The following is a 21,150-nucleotide window of genomic DNA, read 5'->3' on the forward strand; positions in this document are numbered from 1 at the left end:
CACAGAAATAAAGGAGGTAATAACAGGATACTATCAACAACTTTATGTCAATAAATACAACAATGTAGATGAAATGGAAATTTCCTAGAAAGGCATGAACAACCAACTTTGACTCAAGAAGAAATAGATGACCTCAGCAAACCAATCACAAGTAAAGAAATTCAATCAGTCATTAAAAAGCTTCCCAAAGAGAAAAGTCCAGGACCAGACGGCTTCACATTGAATTCTACCAAACATTTCAGAAAGAATTAGTACCAATCCTGCTCAAACTCTTCAAAAAAAATTAAAGTGGAGGGAAAGCAACCTAATTCATTCTATGTAGCCAACATCACCATCATACCAAAACCAGGCAAAGATATTACAAAAAAAGAAAACTACAGACCAATCTCTCTAATGAATATAGATGCAAAAATCCTCAACAAAATTCTAGCAAATCGAATCCAGCAACACATTAAAAGAATTATACATCATGACCAAGTAGGATTCATCCCAGGTATGCAAGGATGGTTCAACATAAGAAAATCAATTAATGTAATACACCATACCAACAAATCAAAGCAGAAAAATCACATGATCATCTCAATTGATGTAGAGAAGGCATCTGACAAGATTCAACATCCTTTCCTGTTGAAAACACTTCAAAGGATAGGAATACAAGGGAATTTCCTTAAGATGATAAAGGGAATATATGAAAAACCCACAGCTAATATCATCCTCAATGGGGAAAAACTGAAAACTTTCCCCCTAAGATCAGGAACAAGACAAGGATGTCCACTATCACCACTGTTATCCAACATTGTGTTGGAAGTTCCAGCCAGAGCAATTAGACAAGAAAAAGAAATACAAGGCATCAAAATTGGAAAGGAAGAAGTAAAACTATCACTGTTAGCAGATGATATGATACTATATGTCGAAAACCCTGAAAAATCCACAGCAAAACTACTAGAGCTAATACACGAGTACAGCAAAATGGCAGGTTACAAGATCAACATTCAAAAATTTGTAGTGTTTCTATACACTAGTAATGAACAATCTGAGGGGGAAATCAAGAAACGAATTCCATTTACAATTGCAACTAAAAGAATAAAATACTTAGGAATAAATTTAACTAAAGAGACAAAAGACCTAAACAAAGAAAACTACAAGAAACTGTTAAAAGAAATCACAGAAGACCTAAATAGATGGAAGGGCATACCGTGTTCATGGATTGGAAAACTAAATACAGTTAAGATGTCAATTCTACCTAAACTGATTTACAGATTCAATGCAATACCAATCAAAATCCCAACAACTTACTTTTCAGAAATAGAAAAACCAATAAGCGAATTTATCTGGAAGGGTAGGGTGCCCCGAATTGCTAAAAGTATCTTGAGGATAAAAAACAAAGCTGGAGGTCTCACGCTGCCTGACTTTAAGGCATATTATGAAGCCACAGTGGTCAAAACAGCATGGTACTGGTATAAAGATAGATATATTGACCAACGGAATCAAATAGAGTGTTCAGATATAGACCCTCTCATTTATGGACATTTGATCTTTGATAAGGCAGTCAAGCCAACTCACCTGGGACAGAACAGTCTCTTCAATAAATGGTGCCTAGAGAACTGGATATCCATATGCAAAAGAATGAAAGAGGATCCGTATCTCACACCCTATACAAAAGTTAACTCAAAATGGATCAAAGATCTAAACATCAGGTCTAAGAGCATAAAACAGTTAGAGGAAAATGTAGGGAAATATCTTATAAATCTTATAATTGGAGGCGGTTTTATAGACCTTACACCTAAAGCAAGAGCACTGAAGAAATAAATAAATAAATGGGAACTCCGCAATATTAAAACCCTTTTGTGCATCAAAGAACTTCATCAAGAAAGTAGAAAGACAGCCTACACAATGGGAGACAATATTTGGAAACGACATATCAGATAAAGGTCTAGTATCCAGAATTTATAAAGAAATTGTTCAACTCAACAACAAAAAGACAGCTAATCCAATTACAAAATGGGAAAAAGACTTGAACAGACACTTCTCAGAAGAGGAAATACAAATGACCAAAAGGCACATGAAGAGATGCTCAACGTTCCTGGCCATTAGAGAAATGCAAATCAAAACCACAATGAGATATTATACCACACCAACCAGAATGGCCATTATCAACAAAACAGAAAATGATAAGTGCTGGAGAGGATGTGGAGAAAGAGGCACACTTATTCACTGTTGGTGGGAATGTCAAATGGTGCAACCGCTGTGGAAGGCAGTTTGGCGGTTCCTCAAAAAGCTGAATATAGAATTGCCATATGACCCAGCAATACCATTGCTAGGTATCTACTCAGAGGACATGAGGGCAAAGACACAAACAGACATTTGCACACCAATGTTTATAGCAGCATTATTTACAATTGCAAGGAGATGGAAACAGCCAAAATGTCCATCAACAGACCAGTGGCTAAACAAACTGTGGTATATACATACAATGGAATATTATGCAGCTGTAAGACAGAATAAACTCATGAAGTATGTAACAACACAGATGGACCTTGAGAACATTATGCTGAGTGAGACTAGCCAAAAACTAAAGGACAAATACTGTATGGTCTCATTGATATGAACTGACATTAGTGAATAAACTTGGAATATTTTTTTCGTAACAGAGACCATCAGGAGATAGAAATGGGGTAAGATATTGGGTAATCGGAGCTGAAGGGATACAGACTGTGCAACAGGACTGGATACAAAAACTCAGAAATGGACAGCACAATACTACCTAACTGTAATATAATTATGTTAAAACACTGAATGAAGCTGCATTGAGAATGATAGAGGGAGGAGGGCTGGGGACATACTGAACTCAGAAAGAAAGATAGATGTTAAAGACTGAGATGGTATAATATAGGAATGCCTAGAGTGTATAATAATAGTGAAATGTACAAGGTACAATTTAAAAAATGTTTTTGCATGAGGAAGAACAAAGGAATGTCATTATTTCAGGGTACTGAAAATAGATGGTAATTAACATTTTAAAATGTCACCTTCTGTGCAAGACTAAGGCAAAAAATGTTTATCTGTTACAAATTTATATTTTGACTAGTGCATTTCCTAATATAACTTATGTAGATAGTTTGATTGAACGCCATAAGTACTTGGAATCTCAGGTAGGACATGAGATTTTGTTGGTTTGTCCAGAGTGATGCCCCGATGAATCCCAGAGTGATTCGATCAGTGAGTAAAAAAGTATCTGCAAAGCCCCCTTCAAGGAGTGGTGAGAACGGGGAGAAATTCAACTTCCCCAAGTTGAATTCTTGATATTCTCACAAACAGTGTGGACAACTAAAGCTATAGGCAGAGCCCCAAGTCTTGCGGTTTGTTCATATGAAACTTAACCCCACAAAGGATAGGTCAAGTCTACTTAAAATTTAGGCCTAAGAGTCACCCCCAAGAGAGCCTCTTTTGTTGCTCAGATGTGGCCCCTCTCTCCAGCCAACACAACGAGCAGTCACACCACCCTACCCCTCTCTACGTGGGACATGACTCCCAGGGGTATGGACCTTCCTGGCAACGTGGGACAGAGACCTTGGAATGAGCAGAGACTCAGCATCAAGGGATTGAGAAAAACCCTAGAATGAGCTGAGTCTAGCATCAAGAGATTGAGAAAACTTTCTCGACCAAAAGGGGGAAGAGGGAAATGAGACAGTGTCAATGGCTGAGAGATTCCAAACAGAGTTGAGAGGTTATCCTGGAGGTTATTCTTATGCATTAAGTAGATATCATCTTGTTATTCAAGATGTAATGGAGCGGCTGGAAGGAACTGCCTGAAAATGTAGAGCTGTGTTCCAGTAGCCATGTTTCTTGAGGATGATTGAATAATGATACAGCTGTCACAATGTGACTGTGTGATTGTGAAAACCTTGTCTGATGCTCCTTTTATCTACCTTGTCAACAGACGAGTAGAACATATGGAATAAAAATAAATAATAGGGGGAACAAATGTTAAAAAAAAAAAAAACACTGGATCCTTCCTCAAACCAAATCCAAATGCCAAGAAAAATTCCAAAAAGATCAGCTCTTAAATATATATATTTATATATATGTATATATATAGCGAAACCACACATACTAGAGGAAAATATGAATGAATTCCTCATAAATTGAAAGTGGGAAAACTTAACTATGACTCAAAATCCAAAAGCAATAAATACATGCTAAGATTGATAAAGACTATATAAAGATGTAAAGCTTTTGTACAGCAACAAAACAACCTATGCAAAGTCAAGTACGTGACAAACTAGAAAAATAGTTTTGCAACTTATCCCACAATAGGATAAAGTAAACAAACTAAAAGTATACTGTAATACTATTTCTTACCTATCAGACTGGGAAAAATAAAAACTTTGATAGCATACTTTGTTAACAAGGCTCAGGAGAAATGAGCAGTATCATATATTAGTAGTAGGCATGCCAAATGGTACAATCCCCATAGTGGGAGAGTTTTAAGGAAGAGAGTGACAAGGTCAGATTGGTACTCTGTATAAAGATCACTGGCTACATTGTACCAAATGAATTGGAGAGAAACAAAGCTGGAAAATGGCTGACCAGGTAATAAGGCTAGTGCAGTAATACAGTAATCTAGGATAAGAGATTACAGTAGCTTTAACAAGTGGAGGAGAAAAGGGATATCAACAAGCTTGGAGTCTAACTAAATGTGTGCCATTTGGAGATGGGGAGAGGAAGGAGGGGTTGAAAGAAGTAGAAAACGGGAATGACTTCCAGGTTTCTGCCTTTGGCAACTCTATAGTGCCATCCACTGAGACTAGGAACCAAAAGAAAGCAACAAATGGAAGAAAGATGCCAAGTTCACTGCTGCCAGAGACCCTGCCACCATATTCTGGAACTAGTGGGGACAAGGAGCTAAGGGAGTCAAGAAGGAAAAACCAACATCAGGGTGTAGTCCTTCAAAGTTGAAAAACAAAGACAAACTAGAATTCTTCAGAAAGAGAATCATATACTGCTCACTTTTGTTTTTGTACAAAAATACCATTCAAATAACCAATATTTGGAGCCTCAAAAGCTAATATTTACACTGTAATCTGTTCTTTCTAATCTCCCTCATCCTTTTTGGGCCCTGTGATGGTGGGTTCAGGTGTCAACTTACTAGGTGATTGTGCCCAGTTGTTTGGTCAGGCAACCACTGGCCTAAACCATTACTGTAAGGATATTTCATGGCTGGTGGATAAACTAGAAGGTTGGTCTACTAAATTATCAGTCAACTGAATGCATCTGTGATTGATTAAATCTTCAATCAACTAAGGATGTCTTCAAAAATAAGATAATCCAATCAGTTCGGTTTTGATCCAATTGGTTGAAGACTTTTAAAGGAAAAGAGAATTTCGAGAATTTTCACTGCTTCTTCTGCTAGTGAGCCTTTCCTTATAATTTAAGCCCGTTCATCAGACTTGCCAGCCTTGCTGAGTGCCCTGTGGATTTTGGACTCCTGCATTCCCACAGTTGCATGAGACACTTTTATAAATTTTATATTTATAGATATTTCCTGTGGTTGTGTTTCACTAGAGAAAACTGACTAATACAGCTTGGTACCAGGAGTAGGTTTTCAGAAACATAATCTTTTTTTTTTATGAGAAATCTTCTCACACATACAGTCCATCCACAATGTACAATTAATGGCTCACAATATCATCACATATTTGTATATTCATCACTATAATCATTTTTAGAACATTTCCATCACTCCAGAAAAATAAAAAGAGAAATAAAAACTCAAACATCCCATACGGCTTACCCCTCCCTCTCACTGGTCATTAGTATTTCAAACTACCTAAAATTTTTTTACCCCTTTTCCTCCCCTAATATTTATGTATTTTCTTTTCCTTATTTTTTTTACTCACCTGTCCATACCCTGGATAAAAGGAGCATCAGGCACAAGGTTTTCACATTCACATGGTCACAATGTAAAAGCTATATAGTTAAAACAGTCTTCTTCAAGAATCAGGGCTACTGGAACAGTTTAACAGTCTCAGGTACTTCTCTCTAGTCACTACAATACAGCATAAACTAAAAAGAGGAATCTATATAATGTCTAAGAATAACCTCCTGGATAACGTCTCTGTTTGAAATTTCTCAGCCACCAAAATTTTATTTTGTCTCATTTCTCTCTTCCCCCTTTTGGTCAAAAAAGCTTTCTCAATCACTTGATGCCAGGCCCCAATTCATCCTGGGAGTTCTGTCCCACATTACCAGGGAGACTTTATACCTCTGGAGGTCATGTCTTGTGTAGGGGGGGAGGGCAGTGAGTTCCCCTGCCAAGCTAGCAGAGAGAGAGAGAGAGAGATACTAACCTATACAAACCAACAAGATCTCATGCCCTATTCAAGATTTCATGTAGTTATGGTATTCAAATAAACTGACCATACACATTAAATTAGATAATGAGCTACCCAAAATATAAATTTTGCACCAAGTAAAGATCTCTCCCTTTGGTCTCACAAAGAAGTTGAAGTTTAAAAATATGGGCCATATCATCCTTTACCCTGTATTCTGACTTATCTTAGTCCTATTCAGATCAGCTTCATTCATATCTCTAGTCAAAGTCTGATCACTTTGAGAAACATAATCTTAAAAATTGGGTTTTACAATTGCTTTTCTACTCTGATTAGACTCAAAGGCACTAATGACTCTGTTTCAAATAATTAAGATGGTACTGACAGTCCATGGCACGAGTTGGCAATAGGGGATACTTGAAATATCACTATTTGTTCTGCTAATTGTATACTTACATGAGGCAAGGCTCTCAGTGAGTTTTTTGGACACCTCAATGGAGTTTTGTGAAATTAAGGTATATAATGATGTTGGCTGGTTGCTCTTAGATACACTGGATACAATTATGAGGGAAGTAATGACCTGAAGGCTTCAAATTTCAACTTAAACGCTATATAAAAGATGTAAAACCTTCTGTGTGTGCCCTGAAGAAAATCTTATTTTCTTTTTTGAGATCTTTGAAAACCAGACCCAGAGTCTTATTGTATGAATAGCAGATTTATAATGTAAACTAAATCCCCCACTTTGCAGAGTGTCTACTGTTAAAGTAAGGGCTTTGATTGAAAAAGTTTGGGATCTTGAAACTTGGGATGGGGACATACAGGTTGATAATGATGGAAGTGGGGACAGGGAAACCCTCTACTCTGCTGAATCTTTGCTAGCCAGATGTGTAAAGTTTTTTTTTAATTTTTCTTTTTTTAACATGACAACATGCAAACACAAACATTCTTAACATGCGATCATTCCATTCCTGGTAATATAATCAATAGCTCACAGTATCATCACATAGTTGTACATTCATCACCATGATCATTTCTTAGAACATCTGCACCACTTCAGAAAAAGAAAAAAAAAAACAAAAAAAACCCTCAGATACCATACCCCTTACCCCTCCCTCTCACTAACTGCTAGTATTTCCATCTACCCAATATATTTTAGCCTTTGTTTCCCCTATTTTTTTCTATACCCCTTATCACTCCCTTTCATTGATCACTAGCATTTCAATCTACTAAATTTGTTTTAACATTTGTTCCCCTATTATTCATTTATTTTTAATCCATACGTTTTACTCATCTGTCCATACCGTAAATATAAGGAGCATCAGACACAAGGTTTTCACAATCACACAGTCACATTACGAAAGTTGTATCATTATACAATCATCTTCAAGAAACATGGCTACTGGAACACAGCTCTACATTTTCAGGTACTTCCCTCCAGTCTCTCCAATATACCTTAACTTAAAAGGTGATGTCCACATAATGCGTAAGAATAACCTCCAGGATAATCTCTCGACTCTGAAACCTCAGCCATTGACACTTTATTTTGTCTCATTTCTCTCTTCCCCCTTTTGTCTACGAGGTTTTCTCAATCCCTTAACGCTCAGTCCCAGCTCATTCTAGTATTTCTGTCCCACGTTGTCAGGAAGGTTTACACCCCTGGGAGTCATGTCCCACATAGGAAGGGGGAGGGCAGTAAGCTTGCTTGTTGTGTTGGCTGAGAAAGAGAGGCCATATCTGAGCAACAAAAGAGGTTCTCTGGGGGTGACTCTTAGGCCTAAGTTTAAGTAGATTAGCCTATCCTTTTGAGGGGATAAGTTTCACGTGAACAAACCCCAAGATTGAGGGCTGGGCCTATTGCTTTGGTTGTTCCCACTGCTTGTGAGAATATCAGGAATTCTCCACATGGGGAAGTTGTATTTTCCCCCTTTCTCGCCATTTCCCCAAGGGGACTTAGCAAATACTTTTTTATTCACTGTTCAAATCACTCTGGGATTTATTGAGACATCACTCTGAACAAACCTACAAAATCTCATGCCCTACTCAAGGTTCCATTTACTTATGGTGTTAATTAAACTGTCCACATAAGTTGTGTTGCAAATGCACTAATCAAATTACAAATTTTGTACCAAATAAACTTTTGCTTTAGTCTTACAAATAAGTTTTAAAAATGAATTACCATCTATTTTCAACACCCTGCAATACTGACATTCCTTTGTTCTTCCTCATGCAAAAACATGTTTTGGTTTGTACATTTAGTCACTATCATTGCACACTCTAGGCATTCCTAGATTATACCACCTCAGTTTTTATCATCTATCTTTCCTTCTGATTTCATTTGCGTACCCAGCCCTCCTCCCTCTATCATTCTCACATTCAGCTTCATTCAGTGTACTAACATTATTGTATTACAATTAGGTAGTATTGTGCTATCCATTTCTGAATTTTTACAATTAGTCCTGTTGCATAATCTGTATCCCTTCAGCTCCAATTACCTGATGTCTACCCTATTTCTATCTTCTGATGGTCTTTGTTCTTAGCTGAAATTCTTCAAGTTCATTCACTAATGTTAGTTCATGTCAGGGAGACCATACAGTATTTGCCCTTTTGTTTCTGGCTAATCTTTTTCAGCATAATGTCCTCAAGGTCCATCCATGTTGTTACATACTTCATAACTTTATTCTGTCTTACAGCTGTATAATATTCTATCATATGTACATACTACAGCTTGTTTAGCTACTCGTCTGTTGATGGACATTTGGGCTGTTTCCATCTCTTGCCAATTGTAAATAATGCTGCTATAAATATTGGTGTGTAAAGGTCTGTCTTAAGGAAACAACCACCTCACCTCCAGCCTGTTCTGAGGAAACGGCCACCCAATCTCCAGCCTGCATTAAGGAAACAGCTTCCCAGCCTCCAGTCCACCCTGAGGAGTCTGCCATCCAACCCCCACCTAAAACATTAAGTGTCTGCTAAATCTGTAACCACCTCACTCCTCTGTCTGGAGTGACTAATCGTGTTTCACCAGATGAAACTGCCACTGAATGCTCTGAGGTAATTGGCCTGAAACACACTTCTAATTTTTTCATGACCCACCCCCACCACCCCTCTTTTCTTTAAGAGCTATAACTAAAGTCTCAATAGGGCCCAAAAGGTGAAGTACAAAGCGTGACACATGAGGAGGTATGCTATATCCCAAAAGAGCTAAACGAATTTTCCGATTTATATAGACAGAAATCAGGGGAATACGTGTGAGAATGGATATTAAGGGTGTGGGATAATGGTGGACACAATATAAAGTTGGATCAAGCTGAATTTATTGATAGGGGCCCACTAAGCAGAGCTTCTGCATTCAATGTTGTAACCTGAGGGGTTAGAAAGGGTGTTAACAGCTTGTTTGGGTGGGTGGTTGAAACATGGATCAAAAGGTGACAAGGTGACTGACACTACCTGAGGTCAAAACGCCAGAACTGACTGGTTTAATGTAGATGAGGGGATCCAAAGGCTTAGAGACTGGAAAGTTAAAGCGGCTTTATCATGGAAGACCTGCTCACACACTCCAGGAATGTCCAGAGGACACACCTTTTACCAAGACTTTGAGGAATAAATTTGTGAAACTAGCTCCATCATCCCTGAAGAGCTCTGTAGTTACCCTTCTCTGTGTGTCACCTATTAATGTGGGAACTGCTATCACTGAGCTGGAATCCTTGAACACAACAGGGATGAATCGGATCCCCAGTTGGCAGAAGCCATGTGGCAACATTCAATCACCACAGACAAGGTGGATATGGCCATCATCATGGACGAAAAGCAGCCATCAAAACAGTCTGACTTCAGAGACTTATGGCGTTGGCTAATAGATCATAGAGAGTACCTAGAAGTAAAACAGATGAGTAGTCTACTAAATTCTTGTTTGAGCAGTATCAGCAGAAGAATTCCAGGTTGACTGAACAGAATTCTAACTTGAATTACAAAAACAGAGAGTCATGGCCCCTTAATCAATCCCCAGAAGAGACAATTTACAAACTCAGAGCCCCTCAAATGAGGGGAGGGCCAGGTAAATTGGGGAAGGATCCTTTTACATTGCCCAAAATTTACACTGTTAACTTTCCTCCCAGCCTTCACCAAGGAGACCTAAGGCCTTTCACCAGGGTAACCATGCACTAGGAAAAAGGAAATGATCAGATATTTCGGGGATTATTAGATACTGGCTCAGAAGAGACAGTAATTCCAGGAGATCCAAACTATCACTCTGGTCCACCAGTCAGAGTAGGGGATTATGGAGGTCAGGTGATAAATGGAGTTTTAGCTCAGGTCCGTTTCATAGTGGGTCCAGTGGGTCCCACTATGTGGTTATTTCCCCAGTTCCAGAAGGCATAATTGGATTCAACATACTCATCAACTGACAGAGTTCCCACATTGGTTCCCTGACTCACTGAGTGAGGGCTATTATGGTAGGAAAGGCCAAGTGGAAGCCACAAGAACTGCCCCTACCTAGCAAAACAGTAAATAAGAAGTGATATTAGATTCCTGGAGGGATTGCAGAGATTAGTGACACTCTTAAAAGACTTGAAGGATGCAGGGGTGGTGATTCCTTCCATATCTCCCCATGCGACTCTCCTATTTGGCCTGTGTGGAAAACAGATGGGTCTTGGAGAATGACAGTAGATTACTGTAAACTTAACCAGGTGGTGACTCCAATTGCAGCTGCAGTTCCAGATGTGGTATCATTGCTTGAGCAAATCAACAAATCCCCTGCTACCTGGTAAGCAGCTATTGATTCGGCAAATGCTTTTTTCTCAGTGTCTTTTAGTATGGACCACAGAAACAATTTGCATTACCTTCACTGTCCTTCCTCAGGAGTGTATCAACTCTCCACCTTATGTCATAATCTTGTTCGCAGGGACCTTGATCATTTCTCCCTCCCACAAAACATCACTCACCCTGGTCCCTTATATTGATGACACCATGTTGATTGGACCTAGTGAGCAAGGAATAGCAACTTCTCTAGACTTATTGGCAAGACATTTACATATCAGGGGATAGGAGATAAATCTAACAAAAGTAAAGGGAACTTTCACCTTAGTGAAATTTCTAGGTGTCCAGTAGTGTAGAGTTTGTTAAGATATACTTTCTAAGGTAAAGGATAAGCTGTTGCATCTGGCCCCTACTATGACCGAAAAAAAAAAAACAACAACAACAACACAATGCCTAGTTAGCCTCTTTGGATTTTGGAGACATGTTTCTCATTTGGGTGTGCTATTCCGGCCGATTTACCGAGTGACCAGAAAAGCTGCTAGTTTTGAGTGGGGCCCAGAACAAGAAGAGGCTTTGCGATAGGTTCAGCCTGCTGTGCAAGCTGCTCTGCTGCTTAGGCCATATGAACCAGCATATCCAATGGTGCTGGAAGTGTCAGTGGCAAATAGAGATGCTGTCTGAAGTCTTTGTCAGGCCCCTATAGGAGAATCAAAATGCAGACCCTTAGGATTTTGGAGTAAAACCTTACCACCCTGTTCTGATAACTACTATTCTTTTGAGAAACAGCTTTTAGCCTGCTATTGGGCCGTAGTAGAGACTGAATGCTTAACCATGGGCCACTAAGTAACCATGAGACCCGAGTTGTCTATCATGAACTAGGTGTTGTATGACCCAGCAAGCCATAAAGTTGGTGCACATCAGCACTCCATCATAAAAGGAAAGGATATACAAGAGATAGAGCTCAAGCAGGCCCTGAAGGCACAAGTAAGTTAGATGAGAAAGTAGCCCAAATACCCATGGCCCCCACTCCTACCACATTACCTTCTCTTTCCCAGCCCTGAGCTATGGCCTCTTGGGGAGTTCCTTTCAGTCAGCTAACTGTGGAAGAGAAAACTCAGGCCTGGTTTACAGATAGTTCTGTACGATATGCAGGTACCACCTACAAGTGGACAGCTGCAGCACTACAGCCCCTTTCTGGGATGCCCTTAAAGGACAGGAAATCCTTCCAGTGGGCAGAACTTCGAGCAGTGTACCTGGTTGTTCACTTTGCTTGGAAGAACTGGCCAGAAGTGCATATGTATACTGACTTGTGTTGCTAATGGTTTGGCTGGATGGTCAGGGACTTGGAAGGAGCATGATTGGAAAACTGGTGACAAAGAGGCCTGGGGAAGAGGTATGTGGATTGACCTTTCTGAGTAGGCAAAGAACATGAAGAATTTGTGTTCCATGTGAATGCTCACCAGAGAATAACTTCAGCAGAGGAAGGTTTTAATAATCAAGTGGATAAGATGAACTGTCCTGTGGATACAAGCCATCCTCTTTCCCCAGCCACTCTGGCCACTGCCCAAGGGGCTTATGAACAAAGTGGGCATGGTGGTAGGGATGGAGGTTATGCATGGGTTCAGCAACATGGACTTCTACTCAATAAAACCAACCTGGCTATACCCACTGCTGAGTGCCCAAATTGCAAGAAGCAGAGACCTACACTCAGAGGCCCTGGTATGGCACCATTATCTAAGGTAATCAGCCTGCTATCTGGTAGCAGGTTGATTACACTGAACCACTTCCATTATGGGAGGAGCAGCAGTTAGTTCTAAGGGAAATACACACATACTCTGGATACGGGTTTGCCTTTCCTGCATACAATACTTTCCTACCATCCATGTCCTTACGGAATACTTTATCCACCATCATGGTAGTCCACAAAGCATTAATTCGGATCAAGGAATGCACTTCACAGCAAAGTGCAGGAATGGGCATATGCTCCTGGAATTCTCTCACCATGCTCCCCATCATCCAGGGGCAACTTGGTTGAGAGAACCCTCGAATGGCCTTTTGAAGACCCAATTACGATTCCAACTAAGTGGCAATAACTTGCAGGGATGGGGCAGTGTTCTCCAGGAGGCTGTGTATGCTCTGAATCAGTATCCACTCTATGGTGCTATTTCTCCCATAGCCAGGATTCATGGGTCCAGAAATTAAGAGGTAGAAATGGAAGTGGCACCACTCACTATCACCCTAGTGATCTGCTAGGAAAATTTCTGCTTCCCGTCCCTAAAACTTTAAACTCTGCTGTCTACATGTCTTAGTTCTAGAAGGAGTGCTCCTACCAGGAGGCACAACAATTCCATTGAATTGAACTTAAGAATACCACCTGGTCACTTTGGGCTTCTCATGCCTCTGAATCAAAAGGCAAGGAAGCGGATTATTGCACTGCTGGGATGACTAATCCTGACTATCAAGGGGAAATAGGATTGCAACTACACAATGGAGGCAAAGAAGAGTTTTCCTAGAATATAGGAGATCCCCTAGGGCACCTCTCAGTACTAACATGCCCTGTGATTAAAGTCAATGGAAAACTGCAACAACCCAATTCAGGCAGGACTACCAATGACCCAGAAACTTCAGGAATGCAGGTTTGGGTCATCCTACCAGGCAAAAAACCACGACCAGCTGAAGTGCCTGTTGAGGGTAAAGGGAACACGGAATGGGTTGTGAAAAAAGGTACTGATAAATATGAACTATGACCATGTGACCAATTACAGAAACGAGGACTGTAGTGGTATGAATATTTCCTCCTTGTTTTAAGTATGTTTGTACATAAAGCAAATATCTTGGTTTTTTCTTATCATATGACACAAGTTGTACTGTTCATGTTATAGTATTTAAGTTACAGGGTACCAAGTTTAAGCGTGAATGTTACCTAAAGACTTATGTCCGCTTCTGGAGAAATTTAGCGCATTTCTGGTTGTATACAGGTCAGTTGAGTACTGTTAGGTAAAACATATGCTGTTATTGTTTTCTATCTAGAAATTAAGCATGATTTAAGTTGATGTGTACAGCTGCTAGGTTAACAAGGGGTAGACTATGAGGACTGAGTTTAGCTGTCAACTTGGCCAGGTGGTGGTGCCCAGTTTTCTGGTCAGGTAAGTACTGGCCTAATGTTACTGGCAAGGATATTTCATGGCTGGTTGATAAACCAGAAGGCTAATTTATTAAATCATCAGTCGGCTGATTGTATCCCTGACTGATTGCATCTACGATCAACTAATGGTGTGTCTTCCACAAACGAGAGAATCCAATCAGTTAAAGACTTTTAAGGGAGAAGAGAGATTTTCCATTTCTTCAGCCAGCAAGCCTCTGCTGTGGAGTTCGTTAAGATCCTTCATCAGAGCTGCCAGCCTTGCAGTCTACCCTGTGGATTTTGGGCTCTTGCATTCCCATGGTTGTGTGAGGCACTTTCATGAATCTTTTATTTACCAATATCTCATACTGGTTCTGTTTCTCTAGAGAACCCTGACTAATATAGGCCCTTTCTTTTATAAGGCATCCACTAGGCATTCTGTCCCCGAACCAGACCCCAAGGGCCTTTAGCAAAGGTCACTCAAGCAAATGCCTTAGGGTAAGGCAAACAATGTAAACGAGTAACATTTAGGGAATGTAGAAAAACAGAGTGCTGTTAAATCCAAAAAGGAGTAGATGCTTACTTAGCAACTTCCCAATGCATCATTCATTAGTAGGACTTCCAAATTTTTTTCAAAAGAAACTGGAAATCTGGATTTTCATGTAAAATCTCTAATATTTAAATGTAAGAACTAAGTTTTAAAATGTTTTTAAACACTTTGATGGACCAAACAAACTTTTGGCCTATACCTGTTTTCCTCAAGATCCCATTTTTACAAAATATCCTAAGAGAAATATTTTAAAGGGATATTTCCATGCTTTTATTTCCCTTCAGTACTAATAAAACCAAAAATTCCATCTATGAACTGACTTTTTCAGAAGTCTTAGCACTACATAAGTTCAGAAGTAAGTATGGTGTCCTACTAGAAACTACAAAAGGACTCGTGGACAGATGAAGGGGAAGCATCCTATTATTTACTCCTCTCTTTTTGCTTCCTTGACTATCCCTCTTCTTCTCCCTTTTTCCTTTCAAGGCTACTTTCCTGAATGGGAGGAATTGACCCATCTGTTCGAAGCTGGTGCCTAGAGCCAAAGTATTGGGTTTCTACAACCTCTACAACAGTCAAAAGAAACAAACATGGTGTCCACTAACAAGGATGCTGAGACAAAATTACATCAACATTTCACCAGGCTCATGAAAAACATGCAGCAAAATAATGACAACAATCTCTAAGGTATTTCTGAAGCACTGCATTGGGCAGATATCTATATTATTCACAAACATTCAACTATGCTTGACCGCTTTAGACAGGAAACAAAGACTGAAAAGACAGTTTTCAAAACTCTGAGGTCAAGATCGTAGATCAACAGAAAACAACTGGTTTCAGGGGGCATTCTCATCAGTACTTGGGTTCATTGGTGTTACAGGTGATGCTCTGTTGTTGCCTCTGAACCTTCTGATGGGTCAAGGACCTCTCTGACACCTGAGATTAAATAAGGCACTCTCTCCCCAGAAAAATGACATTCACACAACTGTACAGGTAACTTCAAAGGATTTATGGATCCCTTGGAACCCAACCATTTACCCTGGGTTAACCAACCTTACATAATATTTACTTTAAGGAAATAAAATACTTGGTATCATGATGTTAAGGATTTGGAGTTAAGTAACAACACGAGGGAAACGTAAGGAAAGCATGCTTGCTTTCTCTATCCTTTTTCTTTCTCGAGGGCTGCTGGAGTCTCAAAACCACATGCTTTCTGTAAATGAAATATGGCACCCTCTGCACCCACTTAAAGAAAGCAACAATCTCATCTCTGATTTTAATTGCCCTTAATATTTAATTCTTTCCTCTACACGGTTAATAGCTTGCTTTCTCCACATTATCAAGATGATGGCTTTAGAAAGTAGGCTGCTGGAATGCCCTTAACATTTAATTCTTTCCTCTACACGGTTAATAGCTTGCTTTCTCCACATTATCAAGATGACGGCTTTAGAAGGTAGGCTATTGGAGGTCCAGAAAACCATATATTCCAATTCAATTTCCTCATGAAAACCAAAAGGCTCACTCTCTTGAAAAGTTGAAAGAGGCTGAGGGGTCACTGCCTTCCTCCAGGGTGGTGGTACAGGCACTATTCCAGAAGGCTAATGTAAATACTTAGTGTGAGGCAACAAGGCATACCAATTTGTTTTTCAATCTATTTTATTTCAGTTCAAAGCAATATTGTGGACAGTCCAAGAAAACACGCCACATTTTGGTTATATTCAGTCTTCCTCAATCTTCAAAAGCAGTTAAATATTGCCAAAGTGTAACTTGTTTTCCTGAGTTGCCTGTCTTCAATGATGCTTTGAACTGAAATAAAATAGATTGAAAAACAAAGTGGTATGCCTCGGCTCTTCCTGCAGTTTTATATTATCCTTCCAAGTTAGTGTTACCACCTACTCTTTACTTGAACCCAACAGACTCAAATCACAGAGTAAAGCTGCAATACTTTAAATGTGAAGGTCCCACCCAAACCTAAAATAGCAATTTAATACAGGGCTTGTTGTTTAACATTTCATTAACATGCCACTCTCTATACAGTTCCTTGCTCCATTTACTGGGCTGGATTACATCTACTGATGACATGTACAATATGGTTACTGGACACAGTTTAAAGAAAACTTGACATTGCTATTTGTCCTATATAGTTCCCTTGATTTATTACTGCCTCTGTAATTTTTCGTGCTCATGAGCCTAAACATCATCCTATTTTTACCTATTCAAAAGTATGCTATTTACTTTAAAGCATTCAACACTGTTTTAAAGTTTTTAACATTGTTTTGAAATCTTTTAGAATTATCTGCAAACACAACTGTAAATGACCACCAGCTAGAAAAAGCCTACCATTTCCTCAGAATGCCTTAAGAACATGTGCATAGCTATAATGGAGGAGCACAAATGTTTTCAAGCATAAAATGCTAAGGAGCTGGAAAATGCTAGGAACAGACAATTGTGTAACTGATTAAAAAAAATTAAATTCCATTTGGAAAAGTTCCTTTCTAAGATAATTTTTAAAAAAAATTAGATGTGTTACCTTCCCCCCCAAAAGAGAAAAACATTCCTACTCCAATTTTGTCTGTTCAAGTAACACACTTTTGGATTTGTTGTTACTTAGCACTTTTAGTTTCCGTTTAGAGCCAACTTTGGTTAGCTTTCCTTAATTGGAATTCAGCAAAATGTATATGAGGAAAACACTGAAACAATTACATCTTCTCTTATTTAATCTGTACAACCCTTGGAGGAGGTACCATTATAAACATCTTTACATATTAGACAACTATTCTTAAGCTTGCCCAAGGGCATGCAGCTCAACAGTAGCAAAGCTGGGGTTCTGGGCAAGAACTCAGAGCACAGGTTCTTAATTACCAGAACAATCTGTAGTTTCTTTCAGTTGTCCAGTGCCCCCAGTTCTTGCTCACCTCCAAGTCTCTGAACCGGCTAGAAGGTAATCATACCCTGCTTCTCTTCCTTTTCCTTCTTGCTGGACTGGCTCCTTATTACTCAACAAGTTTCAGCTCAAAGTACCCTCCTCAAGAGAGGTCTTTCTTGACAACCCTATAAAAAGTGGCTCTCCCGGGTTAGTCTCTATCTCAGCACTGTCTTGTTTCTTTTATAGAAGTTGCCACAGTTTGGAATAACTTCATTTCTTTACTGTCTTCACCACTAGGCTTTGGCTTGCAGGAAGCAGTGTCCAGTTCCATCATGCTCACTTTGATATTCCTAGGGCCTAGCACAGTGGTGCCTGGTACACAGCAGGCACTCGAATATTTGTTTAATAAATGACCTGAATTTGTTTGTATTTACCTGGAAACACCAGGTTGAGGGCACCAGCTAGCACCTGAGGATAAAAAAACAGGTAAGGTGTGGTCCCTGCCCTTGAGGGCCTCTCAAACTAGTATGAAGAGGAAAAAACAGCTGAAACAATAAAAGATGGTGTGATCAGTTTAGGTTTGGATCCCAGTTCCTTAATGCATTAGCTCTGTAACCCTGGGCATCTCTCCTCTCCGAGTCTTAGTTTCCTCAGCTGTAAAATGGGATTATTAATACTACCCAGGCATAGAGTCGGTGTGAGGATTAAATGAGAATCAACATAAATAAAGCACTCAGAGCAGAACCTGACATACAGGTATCGCTCAATAAATAGTATTAATTTTACTATGATGTAATGACAACAGTTTTGAAATAATCTTTATCTATATACCCTCTATTCATATCCCTCTAGAATTCAAATTCCATGGAAGGGCAGAGATCATATTGGCCTTGTTCGCCACTATATTTTCAGGGATTTGAATCATCTCTGGCACATAGCAGATGCTTAACAAATACGGAGTGATGCGTACATGTATGCAAGTATGGGGTGTTCTGAAACCATTCGGCAGTTAAACTAGGGGATAAATGTATAGATTTGGGAACTACTGCCACAGGAAAAAGGCATCTTAACTTAGAAGGGGAACAGTGGACAGAGGAGAGGGGCATACTTTGATGATTTAGCCAAGTAGGAAAAAACCTCACTTTGCCATTGTAATGAAATCTCCATAAATTATATAAAGATTTGGATTCAATTCCAAAGAGAAACCAATAATCCCAGACTGAGGAGAGAAGACTTGAAAGATATGAAAGCAATATGAACTAGGCCACCAGGGAGAGGACTCCCTCCCAGAAACAGGTTCAATTAGTCTACCCTTAAGTATTAAGCCTCTCAGAACCTACATCAACACCTAGCTTAAAGCTTTGTTAGCACAATACCGCTACGTATAAATATAAAGCACTGACTTATAAAGCATTATTGCTATTCAAAGTAGGGGAAACAACACATCCCTGAACAGTAAGTCAGTAAGACCAAGAGTGGAAGGCGGGGTGTTTTGTCAACTAAAGAGGTTAGGTGCAAGGTGTTTCCGTTTCTGTGAGAAGTGGCAGGAGGAATCTCAAAAAGTCAGCACAGACTCAGCCTGCTTGCGTCTAGGACAAGGGGTCGGTAGGCTTGCTCTGCAGAGAGCCAGACTGAAATATCTTCGACTTCGTGAGCCATGCAATCAAAGCCATGGGTTCTCTGTTGCAATTACTCAACTCTGCTCTTGAAGCACGAAAGCAGCCACAGATAATAAGTAAAGGAAGAAGCATGGCTGTATTCCAATAAAACTTATTTATGGAGATGACAGAAATCTTCCCCAACGATTTAAAAATGTAAAAACCACTCAACTCCCGGCAGACAAAAAGGCTGGGCGGGGGAGGGAAAATCTGGCTCAGAGCCGTAGTCTGCCGACGCCAGGTCTAGAATCTCAGAAAGAATAAAACTGCATGAGGCATCAGAGAGAAGAGGTCAACGATGGGGCCGTGTGGGAGGTGGGGAGGGCTCCCTGACCGGGTCCCCGTGGCCTCGTCCCCACGGGGGAGCGCAGCGGGTCCTGAGCTCGGGATGTGGGTCGCCCTTGGCATCCACACCTCAAGGCAGAGGGAGGTGGCTGTGACTTGAAGTAGCCCCGCGGAGCTCGCCCCTCGGAAAGGTCTCTGTGCGCCCTTCACTGAGGGGGACCTCTTGGGCCTCAGCTGAAAGAGGGGTCTCCACGTAGAGCCCCAGCCCCGTTTCTATGGTTACCTGTTCAGCACCGATTCAAACTGCCGTTCTTTATTGACAGCGCCATAGAGGACACGAACACTCCTCCCCGAGGGGAACAATAAAGCTTTCTTCATTCAACAGCGCCACAGACGCCAGAAGGCGGCCATTTTGATGGCGGCGCGGAAGGGGTAGAAGCCCCGAGGAGGGAAGGCCGGGCCTTCCGCGCGCGCTTATCACGTGCTGGGGACGGGCCTTGTGGGGGGGCGGGGCTTGCGTCACGCGCTCGCTCTCCACCAATGCTAGGACGCTGGGGCGAGCGAGTCGTTAGCCTCTTCTCTGACCTCTGACCCTTGGCCACTCCTTCCCGCCCCAGATCCTGTTAGGAAAGTTCTGATGGTGTCCCACCGCCCCTGACTGGGGCAGCTGTAGGATTAGAATCTTATTTCAAATAACGGCAGCGAATTAGATACAAAAGGCTTCCTTTCGTTTTCCGAAACATTTTCACGTGCAAGGCGGAGATGTAACCCTAGCCTCGTTCCTAGACGCACTCTCATTGGTGGAGAGGCTTGGTGCCCGTCTATGTGGAGGCGGGCAGACCGAATCTCAACCAATCACGGTGTCTTAAAGGCATTTTGCTCCCGCCTCTTCTTTCTTCTAGTTTTAGGATCCAGTGCTTTGGGAGGTTAGCGTCCGTAGGTTTCCTTTTGTTTAATTTCCCTCTCATTTTGTCACACACTGTGCGTTCCACGACCCAGACAGTATCAAGCAAATTAAGTGACATCAGTGCTGGCCCTTTGTCACGCTGTCATTCTGTCACTGACAGGCAACCACTTTTTCTGTCACTACTAGTCATGCCGCCCAAACCCAGTCGCTCAGTAAAATTTCGAGCTCCCTCTCGAAATTGGTTACAGCTGTTGCATCCACAGTGTCAATATCCAGTCACTCTGAGAGCTGTCACTGTCAGACCGACTCCCACTCAATCACTTTTTAATTACAACTCAATCTACTGGTCAGAAATGTCACTCTCATTGTAGCTGTCAGCCAGAAAATCATTTTTACGTCACCATCTGATTTTCGACCGCTGTCCATGTCAACAAAATTCAACCAACACAATTTAGTTCTCCAGCTGTGTGCTCTACTGTCAGCTTTTCAGTTTTCACTGTCACCATCATTCAGCTACTTGCACTGTCACACAGTCAAACCAGTATTTAGCAGACCCCTGCAGGGTATGCAGCTGTCTCTGTTACTGCCCAATTAGTAACTTTTCACTATTATACTCACTGTCACCGTCACTTTCAGGGCCAGATTTACTGTTGCTAACATTCAGTCACTTGTGAAG

General features: G+C 40.6%; 1 protein-coding gene across 3 annotated transcripts in view; it reads right to left on the reverse strand.

Annotated features, from left to right (window-relative positions):
• Nucleotides 1-20,027, reverse strand: part of ZBTB40 (zinc finger and BTB domain containing 40) — a 120,493-nt gene extending 100,466 nt beyond the window's left edge. For 2 of the 3 annotated variants that reach the window (XR_013171209.1, XM_077150921.1), the window contains exon 1: nt 19,851-20,027. The gene's annotated coding sequence lies outside the window, so the exon portion shown is untranslated. Of the gene's footprint in view, nt 1-6,788; nt 8,732-19,850 lie in introns of those variants that run through there. The other variant, XM_077150922.1, reaches the window with a different exon arrangement.
• Between the last annotated feature and the right edge of the window lie 1,123 nt (nt 20,028-21,150).

This window comes from Tamandua tetradactyla, chromosome 2 (genome assembly GCF_023851605.1).
Source record: "Tamandua tetradactyla isolate mTamTet1 chromosome 2, mTamTet1.pri, whole genome shotgun sequence".
NCBI lineage: Eukaryota > Metazoa > Chordata > Mammalia > Pilosa > Myrmecophagidae > Tamandua > Tamandua tetradactyla.